Here is a 12,932-nt window from a genome sequence, read left to right on the forward strand (position 1 = left end):
ACAGGTCGGTTTAAACGGTTAGCGGGTTACAAATGGTTCGGTTTAAACGGTTTTTTTTTTCGGTTTAAACGGTTTCGGTTTATAAACGGTTCGGGTCATTAACGGGTTTATATACCATTCGGTTCGGTTTCGTTTCGGTTCGGATTTGCGCAGTTTGGTTTGTTATCGGTTTACGGTCCGTAACGGGATGACATTGAGCGGTTCAATTCGGTTTCGGTTTGATATTGAACGGTTCAGTTCGGTTTTCGGTTTATATTTATCGGTTTATAAACGGATCGGTCCGTGATGGTTCGGTTCGGTAACGGGCGGTTTCACGGTTCGGTTTGAAAAGTCCCACCCCTATGTGTGACTAGATCCTACAAAGTAGTCACTAGTCAGAAACGTGACATTAGGCCCACTTACCTTTGGGCTTACACTGTCCTATTGCATTAGCTAGACTTTACTATAATAAATAAAAAAATTCTTGACTCAAGATCAATCAAATGATCTAATATGCTCGGGAGTTTAGTTCCTAACTCTCATTATGTAGCCAAATTATGATTCAGTTTATGTTAGTTGGCTTTATTTTCTCATTTATAGCCTCATCCTGATGCCACTGAAGTACTCCAATTTAATGAGTTTAGAAATCTGGGATGGTTAATTGATGGATTGAAGAGAAACTTGAGGCCCAATGACAGATAGGATGTTCCTTGACCCCAGCCGAGACTACGTATAGTTAGAATCATGTACACAAAATTTGAACTCATATCTTACATACCAGCTCGAATGGCTAAATAAAGTTCACGCGTCATGCCCACTAAATCTATAGCTAAAATGACTACCACATTCATCTGTTTCACCAAGAGTGAAATCAACAACATTGCAGGCCTCATCAACATTTTAGTTCTTTACTTTTGTGAGCCTGAAATCAATGTAAAATCAATCAAGAACACACCCCATTTACCCGAATTGCTAAACGTTTCAACATTCAGTGGAAACCTATACATTATTTGCAGCACCAACAGGCACTTAACAACCAAGTCCTCTTTTTTTCAAGGAATACCCTGAACCAAAAGAAAAGAGGCTCTAGAGTAGTAACATCACTACTTCTAATTTGTAAACCCTAAAAAAACAAAAGAAATACAAAAAAAGCTTTGACAATTGAGAACACAACACTTATTACATGAATATACAATCAATCAGATCCAGTTGACTAAGACTACAAAAAATGATGGAGCTTCAATTTGACTAAGAAATAAACAACCAACACCACAAATGATCAATAATTCAAAAGGGAATATTTGGCCCTCAAAACAATTTTCCCTTTATCCACGCCAAGCTTGGCACCGGTTACTAACCAGTGACCAGGTAAATCTTGTGGCCCTTTTAACATCTCTGTCGAGTCTACTAGTTTTGCAAGCTTTGCTGCAGCACCGCCGCTGTCTAATCTCTTATCTTCGGGAGTTTGTTCATTAGATAAAGTACCATCTGCTTTATGCAAAGCAGTAAAATTTGAAGGGGTATGGTCCCATACAGATCGTCTTATGGTGCAACCCGGTACCTTTGAAAACAGGAGTTTGAGATACAGCACACTTTTAACACCAAAATCCCAAACTCCAAGTTGGGCTCCTGTTACAATATGTACACCAGAAAGATCGACAATGCAAGTCTCTTTATATTCTATAGGAGCAGTGCTTACATGAGAGAAGTGCTTCCATTTAATAGGTTCAAACCAACGGCTATCTTGTTCCTCAGGTCCTTGCCATTTTTGTGCACCAATAGCCATGTGGGAATCCCAGTGGGGTTGTAGGATTTTCGGGAGTGAAACTAGGTGCTGGAGATGGATGGCAAGGCGGTTTTGCTTGGCACCTTCAAGGCTAAGCCTCAGACCAGTTACTGGTTTACGCCCAACTGTCACCTGTTGAATTTTATCATGGATTGTTTGTCAGAGTAAATTTTGAAATAAAAAGAGCAATCTTATTCTTATATTGCAATAGTTTAAAGGGTAAACTATTTGGAAATGTCCATAATAGAAGGATGTGAATGTCAGTGGTCACCATATCTGGTTCGCCAAAAGACCTTACCATATGATCTCATACATTACATGTATGTTTTAAAATATTCATGCCATTATTCCCTGGAAGACTGGATATTTTGGGAGTCATTTTCTACGCAGTTATTATAATGCTAGACATTTGCAGGTATTGCAACTCTACGCTATTTATTTAACAGAATAAATATCAGACATAGTTATCATACTATGAATCACACGCTCATACATCAGATTTCTTTCTTTGAGTTATAGATCAAGTCTCTTCCTAATCATCAATAACAAAATTTTAAAAAAAATAAATAAAAAATAAATAAAAAATGTTAATAAGAAAACACATTTTTTATACAAGAAAGGACTGCTATCAAAAGATTCAAAGAACATATCGATATATCATTATATCATGAGAATCTCAGAATAGACAAGTTACCTGCTCAGGGCTGATATAAAGTTTGGGACCCATCAAGCTGAAATGAAGTGATTGACAAACAGGCTCTTTTCTTTGCAGATTGCTTTGTTCAGGTGCCCAGACTCGAGGTATTTGAAATTCTAAAAAGTACTGTAGATCTTCAAGAGGTGGCTTGTCTAACAAAATCAAAAATATAATTCAATAATGTAAAATGCAGAATAACTTTTCCTCTCCCATAGTAGCTCGGATACACATCTAAACATCTACTCTACAAAGAATATGATACAACAAAGAATGCACATAAGGACGATAATTGCTATATGATTGGCCACTTTTCTGAGATAAAAAACTTGCATACGTCAAAGTGAACTTTATTTTACATTTTTTTTAACAGTTACGGTAAATATTGAGGGTTATCCCATTATCTAAATTCTCTTCTACCGGAATGTGAAATTAGATGCTCTAGAGCTACAAGGTAGCACAGGAAATTAGTTTACATTATGCAGCTAAGTACAGATTATTGGAATCTCAGATACAAAAAGTTGGGAGTTAAAAGTTAATCATGTATGTTACTCCCTCCGCCCCAAAATTATATTCCATATTGACTAAAAAAAGCTAAATAATCAGGATAAGAAATTTTATGCTGGAAATATTGTTCTAGCAAAAGTAACCTTGTGTAGCAAATAAAATATCTAATGAAATTATTGATGAATGATACATACAAATATCTAAGAACATTAGCTGTGACATCTCAAATTAGAAAGGACAAATATTAGTACGGGACAGAGGCAGTGATTATTTCAGATGGGATCCTATTTTTCTCCAAACAGACTTGGTTGCAGGTCATAGGAACATGAAAATAAGCATTCTCTAATCTCTATACGAAATACCCAGCTAATTCTTTGTTGTTACAGTATGGAATCATGGTGCTGGTAAAAACATACAAGTCTCTATAGTATGCTGAGTTACTGATGATTGTTACATATGACAACAATTTATCGTAATGAAGAATGCTTTAAGCAAAGTGTGGTAGTCCTATAAAACTTAAAGAACGAAAAACTACATAAAACTAGAAGGAATGAAATACAGAATTTAAATGGAAAATTAAGTAGATGTGACTTGTGAAGAGAACCTTACACTCCAAATAGAGCTCAATAGCATGGGCTAAATGTTTAAGACCAGGTACTCCTTCAAGAAGAGAGACTATAGGTTCAAAAGTCATGTCAATTACATCCGGTGATAAGTAGACAGTCTCTGCCCACTTGATGGAACTCTGCTCAAGATCGTCGCCTCCTCTTCTTCTAAAAATAACAGTAACATCCTGCAAGATTATATTTATTTATCACATTCTGATACTCTGCCCACTTTAGTTTAGTAAGTTACTTAGAGGCACAAGGAGGAAAATAAGAACTCCTTCCTCCTCTCTTCCATTGAAAATTAAGAAAGAGGGAGAGAGAGAGAGACACTCCTCACAAGAAACACACCCAGAATAAAAACTGCACCTACTATATCTCTTTTTTTTTTTTTTTTTTTTTTTTGAGGGGAACTGATCAAGAAAAATAAATAAATAAAAATTATTTTGTTTGAGCAAAGCAGGTAAGCAGCAATACTAGCCTTGTCCTTGTATTTCAGAGGGGAAGCATTAGGCTGGCCTCTCAAGTCTGTAAATCTCTGATCCCCAATGTCTTTCATATAATTCTCAATATCCGATGCTGACAAAAGTGATGATTGGTCTTGTCGGACATAAACTACATCCCGCCCACCAATGGTTGCAGATTTAACAACATGGGTACCAAAATTTTCAATAAAACTGAAAAAGAAGAAAAAGAAAACTCAAATGAGCTATCAATCGGAAACCTCATCCCCAAGTTTCTAGCAAAAAAACAAGGGATATCAGCAGAATATAAATGTTTGCCATATCATTTCAATACCAAACATTTTTAACATAAAGTAAATCACACAAACATGATTACAAGGGTGATTGTATGTGTGTGTGTGTGTGTGTTTCCATCTTTCTATAAGAGAACTGGTCCTGAAATAAGTTGCTAAAACACTAGATGGCAAGAGTATTACAAATGGTCATGCCTTTGGAACAAACAATAAATCTATCAGGCATCGTTATAGAAATTAATTTCTTATGAGAAGATTGAGAATCTAATAAGTTGTCACTTATTCCTGATGATACTCCATGAAAACATGCAGACTGATGATACTTCTTGTTACTTTAATACCATTCACTATCCTTGAGCATCAATGATTGCATTGGATTTAAGAACATGATGTTCTTTTCTGATTTTAAATTTATATGTTCTTTTCCCTCAATTTATGATGGACTTTTGGTCCCCCTACTTTGCATCTTTCTATTGATGTTCAGAGTATAGTCATAATTCAACCTCAACCGCAGATAAAAAAATAAAAAAAAGAAAACACCTTCGTTTCAAATTATTTGCCATGATTTTACATGAAGTGTGAGTAAAAAATGCCTAACCGTTACAAATAAATTGACAAGGTGTGGTAATACCCATCATTATTTTGTGATTTCAGCTGCACGGGAGACTAATCAACTTCCTAGGATAGGACATTGAAAAAATAACAGAATTATCCATTTCAAGTTTTTTTTTTTTAATATACATACAAAATCACTTATGAATTTATGACTGTAATTAGTTACTAGATTATTATTTGCAAAAACCATTAGTAAAGTGCACTACAATCAAGATTAGGTGAAAGTAAAATTATGCATATTGAGGAAAAATAACTTAATTTCTAGGGCATACACATAATTCAAGCATCAGTCATGCCCAACAATAATTCTGAACTTTTTCTGATAGGTGCTATAGTCAATCAGTGATAAAATTAGGATTAAGCAATCATCTGAAAATCTCAAAGGAACAAATATAAACTCAATATACCTTGTGATTGTTTTGAAAAGTTTTTAGGCATCTACCCTCTTCACCTGATTATTGCTGAACTAATATTATTTTTACTGAACTTATATTATTTTTGCTCAACTTTAATTATTTTTACAAATTAAACTTATTTTTATTGAATATTATTTTCAGTAAGATCTTACAAGGCCTTACTAGAAAAGAAAAGATTGTTATATACACTCGGGTGCACGGTACACCCGGAACATTTTGTTCACATTTTGATGATTGTTTTCATTTAATTATTAAATGAAGAGCAAAAACTAACTTTGAGTTAATTGGGTGCACGGTACACCTGAGTGTATATAAAATATTTCACTAGAAAGGGGGGAGGGAGGGAATGGCCATTCAATTAACCAATTTTTGCAAAAGATAACCAACCAGAATAGACACAACTTCTAAGTTAAATAAGGTAGGCAAAAGAGAAGTAACATACTAAAAGAAATAGCTTCCACAAGCACAAGCACAATCAATAATACAAGTGAGCTTTAATTAGTTAAGATCAAAGATTGTAAACCATGATTATAATTCATTTCCTTACAGATAAAAAAAAAAAAAAAAAAATAGTATGATGAATTGATGATTATAACATAATATCAACTCCTAGTAATTATTTTAAACACGTAACTTAGTACTAGAGTGGTGTGCATTGAAGACCATGAAAAATCAAGTGGAACAACTACTACCTCTACTAGTCTACTCAGGCTTGACAACATGTTGACTTTTGCACTATTTACAGGTCTCACATTGACCATAATTTTTTAAATAACATATTAAAACAATGCTAGTATATAAGATGGAATTAGACTTATCTTAATGTATAACATATTGTAATTCTTTCTAAAAGGTAGTTGAACATATTAATGGTTAAAGTCGTGCATTGGTAAGCATGTTAGTCAACCTATCACATCCAACTTAAGGCTTTGTTCTCTTCACCTGAATAAAGCGTTCAGAGAAGTCGTGCCGTGCATTGGTAAGCATGTTAGTTTGGTATGGTATGAATATTTCAAATCTAGTTTGATGTGATTGCCTTGGTAACTTTGACCTTAATTGTACGTCTATAAAAAAAACATATCAAGTGGAAAAATTGTATTAAACCACCCCTCAAATCACCTAATATTGATTTTACCACCTCTTTTTTCAATTTTAAATAACCTTAAAAAAAAATATATATATATATATATTAGAAATCGCCACCTCTTAACAAAAAGTTATCAATTTTCGTGCCAAAACTTAGTCTATTAAGGTTTTTGGGGGTCACTTTGTCCCTTAGAATCCGATTTGAGGTCAAAACACCCAAAAAAGTATCAAAAATGCCTCATTTTTGAAATTTTCACGCAAATCGAGGTAATTTTAAACATCCAAAACGAGTCATTTTCAATAAAAAAAAAATTCAATTCTGACCTCAAATATTAACCCAAAGGACAACAGTGACCCCAAAACATTAATAGACCAAGTTTTGGCATGAAAATCAATGTTATTTGAAAAAATGGAACTAAATATAAAGAGGTAGTGATTGCTAAATTTTTTTATTTTAAGGGGTGGTAATTTAAAATAAACAAAAAAAAGGGTAGTAAAATCAATTTTAGGTGCTTTGAAGGGTGGTTATTTACAATTTCTCCTTATAAGTGGAATCATGTTAGGTTCGTCTCAAAGTGTATTTTTCAAATATACAATCTTCATAACTTTTACAAAAACAAAATTAAAGATACATGGGTTAGGTTCGCCTCAACGTGTATTTTCAAATATACACTCTTCATAACTTTTACAAAAACGAAATTAAAGATACATGGCAATAAGCAAGCGGAATTAAGATTTGATCCGGTGAATATTCTGATGTAGTCATAGTTCTAACAAGAATAAGTAATAAGAATAAGGTGAAGAGAATAAAGCCTAAAACAAAGTGAGTAGCTTAGGAAGAGACAATAAAAAGGTACACATAATGCACAATCAAAGTAAATATCAGGTAGTGAATTTTGTCCATTACCAAGAAACTAAAATAGAGAAAGAAGAGCATGTACCACAAATAAATGATGATGAATCAAAATGGAAATCTAGAAAGCACGAAACGAAATTACAGAATATGATACCCAAAGATTTGAACACTTTTCACTAGGGACGACAATCTAGTCCGAACCTTGGTTCAATCTGATCCGAAGAAAAAGATCTGAGCCGGATCCGAGAAATAATAATTCAATTTCGACTTGGTATTACCGAATTCGACCCCGAGTCGGAAGAGGGTGGAATCGTATTCTTCCAACTTATCAGATCCGCATCCGACTATTAAATATACTTACATATTTTTTATTATTCAATTAATGGATTTATAGGTTTTTGACATTGATTAAATATTTGGTTGTTGATAATTAGGTCAAAATAAGTGGGAGAGTCGGAGTTAAAGTCTGTCAGATTGGTGTCAGAGTTGGAGGCGAATGCTGCGATTTATAGTCAGATCGGAGTCAAATGTGAAAGTCGGAGTCGGAGGCGGAGTATAAATCTGACAGCTTCTACGGTCGGAGTCAGATTTTGCATAATCCAATCCAAATCCAACCCTTTGTCATCCCTAATTTTCACTTTCATTTGTCTTTAGACAGATAGACACTTCATTTTTGGTATGGTCCTACCAAATACCAATTATCAATTATTAATTACCTTTCTTGTGGACCCACTATCTCCTTTTTAACACCTATGTTAAAATTAAAACAATCATACAAATTACCCCACTAAAGCACCAACTCCCATCACATATATTTTTCTATTAAAATAACAATAGATAATCAAACAACTTATCTCCTATAACTATGTGATACCACTGATATATGTTAAAAGTAATGTGGGACAGAAGGATTAACTAATGTTACTTGCCTTGCCAGAGCAGGAGGATCCCAGGTGTAAGGAACTGCAGCTTTAATTTCATCCTTCAAAGCTAATTGCGATTTCAATTGAAGTTTGTACAAGGGTATGAAATAGCCCAGCGTTGCAAGGGATTTAGTAGCTGCTGCATCAGCTTGCCAATTACCACTAAAATTAAACATGGCATTAAAGCTTCCAAGGGGTATACTTCCAGTCAATCCTGACTTCTTATTGAAATGCTCTGACATCTGAATGAAAACATGAAAACAGTTTTTATTACAAATTAATTAAATATTCAGCCATATATGAATATTCCGTATTACAAAATATGTCCAAATAGCACCATTGTCAAATAATAAAGTAGAAATTTTAAAAAATTTTCAGCTCCACTTAGGCCATGACAACTTAAAAGAAACAGAAACGTCTCAAGAAAAAAACTGATCAGCATAAGATTTTCAAAAGAGATTAGAAAATTGCTGAAACCAGAGGACTTGAAAACACCTTTTCCATAATGGATTCACATGGAATAATAGCTGATTTTAAAGCCAGGTAGTCTGCTGGTTAAATAAAAGAATATACAGAGAGTTTCAGGATTTTTACTAATCCTGCTTTGGTGGGAAGAATTAGGACACTTTCGGAGTGTTACGGATAGTAAGTTCGGTCTGTCACTGCAATTAAACCGGGGCTTGCTAGCTATAGGCCAATGCTACCAAGCCAGAAGTAGATGGAAATCTATGCAGATTTTGCCATTACGGAATCAAAGAAAACAGTATGATTCATCAACTCTGATAAGTAGCTCATATGGTTGATTTTGTTTTCTAAATGAAGAAATCTTGTGAGATGGTCAATCCAGACTTCTTTGCAGTTGTCTTGTCAGAACTCAAAACTGGGTTAAAGCTTGAAGAAGTCAATGTTACATTTCTACCTACGATATGACGAATCCTGCTGACAGGGTGATCCTTCTCAATAATACCAGAGCTCAGTTGCTTATGTGGCAAAATACTGATTCAGACTTCTCCAAGCAGCTATTGATCATAATGCTCTACTGGCACTAGAATCCATGAAGTTCTAAGACCACAATTGAATTGGCTTGAAGAAAGCTTATGATATCTTTGAATGGGTGTATTCAAAGCAAAGATTGCTAATTCTGGGCTCAAGTTCAGTTTACAGAAAGCAATTATGCTCAATGATGACTCTACATTGTCTTTTCAAGCACAATTGGGTTGAGATAGGATGATCCCTTTTCACCCTATATGTTTGTGCTTGGCAAAGAGTACCTTAGTAGAGTGATGGATACAGTTACTAAAGATCCTAAATTCAAAATCCATTTAATATGTGACAATCTTTGCAGACAGGGTGACCCCTTCTTATCATCTAAGAGCTCAGTTGCTGATGAGGCAAACTAGCCATTCTGAGCCCTTGAGGCCACTAATCTGGCATAGGTCCAAGGCAAGGCATAAAGCTGCAATAAGGCATTGACTGATGTGCATCAGTTACAGACTACGAAACACTGGTCCAAGTTTAACAGCGTTGGACAGAACAGAGAGAACTGTTTCAATTTCAATCGCTACAAACATAATTGTTTACTTTGACAGAATCTGGAACACAATGGTCCATTAGTGGCAGATAGATAATGATTTCTGCTTAAGAGATCTTTTCAAGGGCTATGTAATGTCCAAAAACCATCCATCTGTCAAAAGTACATTGAAAATTGATTTGTAACATGAAGACTAAAAAAAACATCTCTAGTCTATAATACTACACTTCCACTTGCTCATTTCACAGTTTGATGGGGTTTTGAAGTGAACCTTCCTTAGTCAACCACCCAAAAACCAAAACTCACAATATCTTATTAGTTATTACAGTCCATGAGCATGTGCAGATTCTATCTTTTACAAGTATTTTACTTGTTTCGGCGTAGAGAGAACCACAAGGACACTGATGTAGACAGGAATTGATACCAAGTCTCTAACACATATTTTATCTCCTCGGTAATTGGTTCAAGTGCTCAATAATAATTCTAAAACCATATTTCCCAATATCAAATGAGAAATTCAAACTAATTAAAGGAACCCTAAGCAATGACAAACATAAACAAAAACAAGCCAAAAAAAAAAAAAAAAACCAAAAACCTCAACATACATTATACACACAGCATCAATCAAAATTCTAAAAAATACCCAGATTAATAATTTCACCACAAAAGGTTATAATTAAAAAAAAAGTAAAAATTGTCACCTCATGAAAGTTACAAAACAGGAGTAGCTTCCCAAGCCTTTTTCCCAGGAGAATACTCAATATTCAACAGAAACATTAGGAAGAACAACATCATCAGAGATCAAAAATATCCCTTTTATGATCTTCATCAATATGAATTAATCGAGACCCAGGTGCCCCTTTACAGTATAACAATCGAATATCTGAAGTAACATCAAATCCTCTTCCAACTGCTTGGATTGCATTGCTTAATGTAGTGATTAATGCATCAGATTTTGCCATTTTTGAACAGGATTGAGCTCAGATAACTTGAAGAAAGCAGCAAGAACAAAGCTTTTTAATAGATTAAAAAAAAACCAAATAAAAAAATAATATTTGCAAGAAATCCAGGGTTTTCTAGGGATTAAAATTGAAAGAAGAGGTGGGGTAGGTTGGACTTTTGAATGTACAAAGTAATGGAATGAAGAGTTGATGTTGTTGTTGTTGTGAGGTTTTGACTGTAATAATAATGGGTTGGCTGGCGGGTTACTCAAACGCGTTTTTAGTGAATGTGAAGTGGAAGATTCGGCGTTGACTGGTCCTCTTTTCAAACCTTCAATACTCTCTTATCAAGGAAGCAAGTTCTTCCTTTTCTTTCTTTCTTTTTTTCTTTTTGTTTTTTTAAACACTTCTTCAACAATGAACAATCCTATATGGGGGAGGTTTTTCTAGGTCCTTTCAAGGTTTCTAGTTGTAGATGAGGTAATGAAGTTTGGAGTGAATCAAACAAGGTATTCAAACAATTATAACCTTCTATAACCGATAATCCTAAGCAAAACAAAGAGAAAATAAATTTGCTGACACAAGGTAGAAGTTTTCATAAATTTTTTTAAAAAAATTAAATATTTGACATAAAAAAAAGAAATTAAAAAAAATTAAACAAGAAAATCCTATCTTCTCCCTTTCCTTTTCTCTTCTCACAGATCTGTTCTCATTCTTCTCATGGTTTTTCTCAATCCAGACCCCCCTTTTCTCACCCCTCCTCTTTCTCACTTCTCTTCGCACTTGTGATCCCCTCTCTCTCATTCAATTTGGATTTTTGAGTTTCTTTTTCTCGTTCATCAGTTTCATTTGTGATTTAAGTGGTTAAATTCGACCTTAAAAATTCCAGATTTGGTGTCTTAATTGTCGAATTTGACCCTACAAAGTTATTAACTTATAAACCCATAGAAGATGAAATTTTGAGATAGGTATGTTCGATATTTGTGTTTTTTTGTTTATTTTATGTGATTTTTTTTTCCTTTTTTAATTTTATTAATTTGTTTTTTTTATATTTTGTTCAGTTCGATTTTTGGTTAAGTTTCGTTTTTTTTCTTTAATTTGCGTATTTTTGGGTTATTTTGGTTGTAATTATGGTGTATTTGATGTGTTTTTGGTGGTCTGCCGAGGCCTCGTGGTGGTGGTGTTGGGAAATTGGTTAATAGGGTAACAAAGAAAGAACGAAAGGACAAATTAAACACTTCGAGGCGTGAACAAAATCACTATGTTGTCAAATGCATAACCCTATTTCACCATAGGTCAACACCAATAATAAAAATAAATAAACAATTATGTCATAACTATGTTGTCATAACCGCAACATCATATGACATATTCAAATCAATAAACTAAACCAATATTTTTATTTTTTTTGGCAAAACATCTATCCTTTCATCATGGTATTCAAGAATAATTAAATTCTTCCTCCAAAGCATGACATCAGGAATGATAAATTCATTTCATTAATTCATCATCTACCAAAATCAGTGTCATGTATAAGATTTAATTAAACATATATACAAATTTTGACAAACTTCTCATTGCCATCAAATTTGTTTCATATACATACACTTATACAACTGATTTTACATGAAATTATTACACAAGACAACACCATGAAATAAAAAAATCATTGTCTTGTAAGATAAAAACAATAATTTCAAAAGTTGAATAAATAAAATTATCAATTATATATACCATACTATCCATACTAATTTGTTCATGGCCTATCCAGATGGACATCATTTGAATCAAAACATTCGATTCGATCACCTCCACTGTACTCTAATTACCGTGGCCATTAGTCATAATCGCACGACCTATTGAAAACTCCAATTAACTTTTACCATGTATAGACCAATAACGTGCTTTATTAAAGCATAATAATTGTGATCTTACCACCAATAGTCATTCCATGCATGAATCACAATTAGCATATAAATACCAAATTACATATTCTATCAATTAACATAATGGGTATACATGTTAAGACTTTTCTGTAAACAAATCATCATCAAACCAAATCATAATTGACAAGTCATCCAGGCTAAATAACCATGAATTAAAAATCAAACAATGAATAAGCACATTCATCATTTCATTCATGGAAAGAAAGATGATAATAATATAGAAAAACTAACCAATTTGCCATGGATAAACGCAATAATAAACTACCGCAAATTGCATCGTTTTGATGGTA

General features: G+C 33.7%; 1 pseudogene; it reads right to left on the reverse strand.

Annotated features, from left to right (window-relative positions):
* Positions 1-940: 940 nt before the first annotated feature.
* Positions 941-10,954, reverse strand: LOC110701775 (annotated as a pseudogene).
* Positions 10,955-12,932: the final 1,978 nt, after the last annotated feature.

The sequence above is a fragment of the Chenopodium quinoa genome, unplaced genomic scaffold (genome assembly GCF_001683475.1).
Source record: "Chenopodium quinoa cultivar QQ74 unplaced genomic scaffold, ASM168347v1, whole genome shotgun sequence".
Taxonomy (NCBI): Eukaryota; Viridiplantae; Streptophyta; class Magnoliopsida; order Caryophyllales; family Amaranthaceae; genus Chenopodium; species Chenopodium quinoa.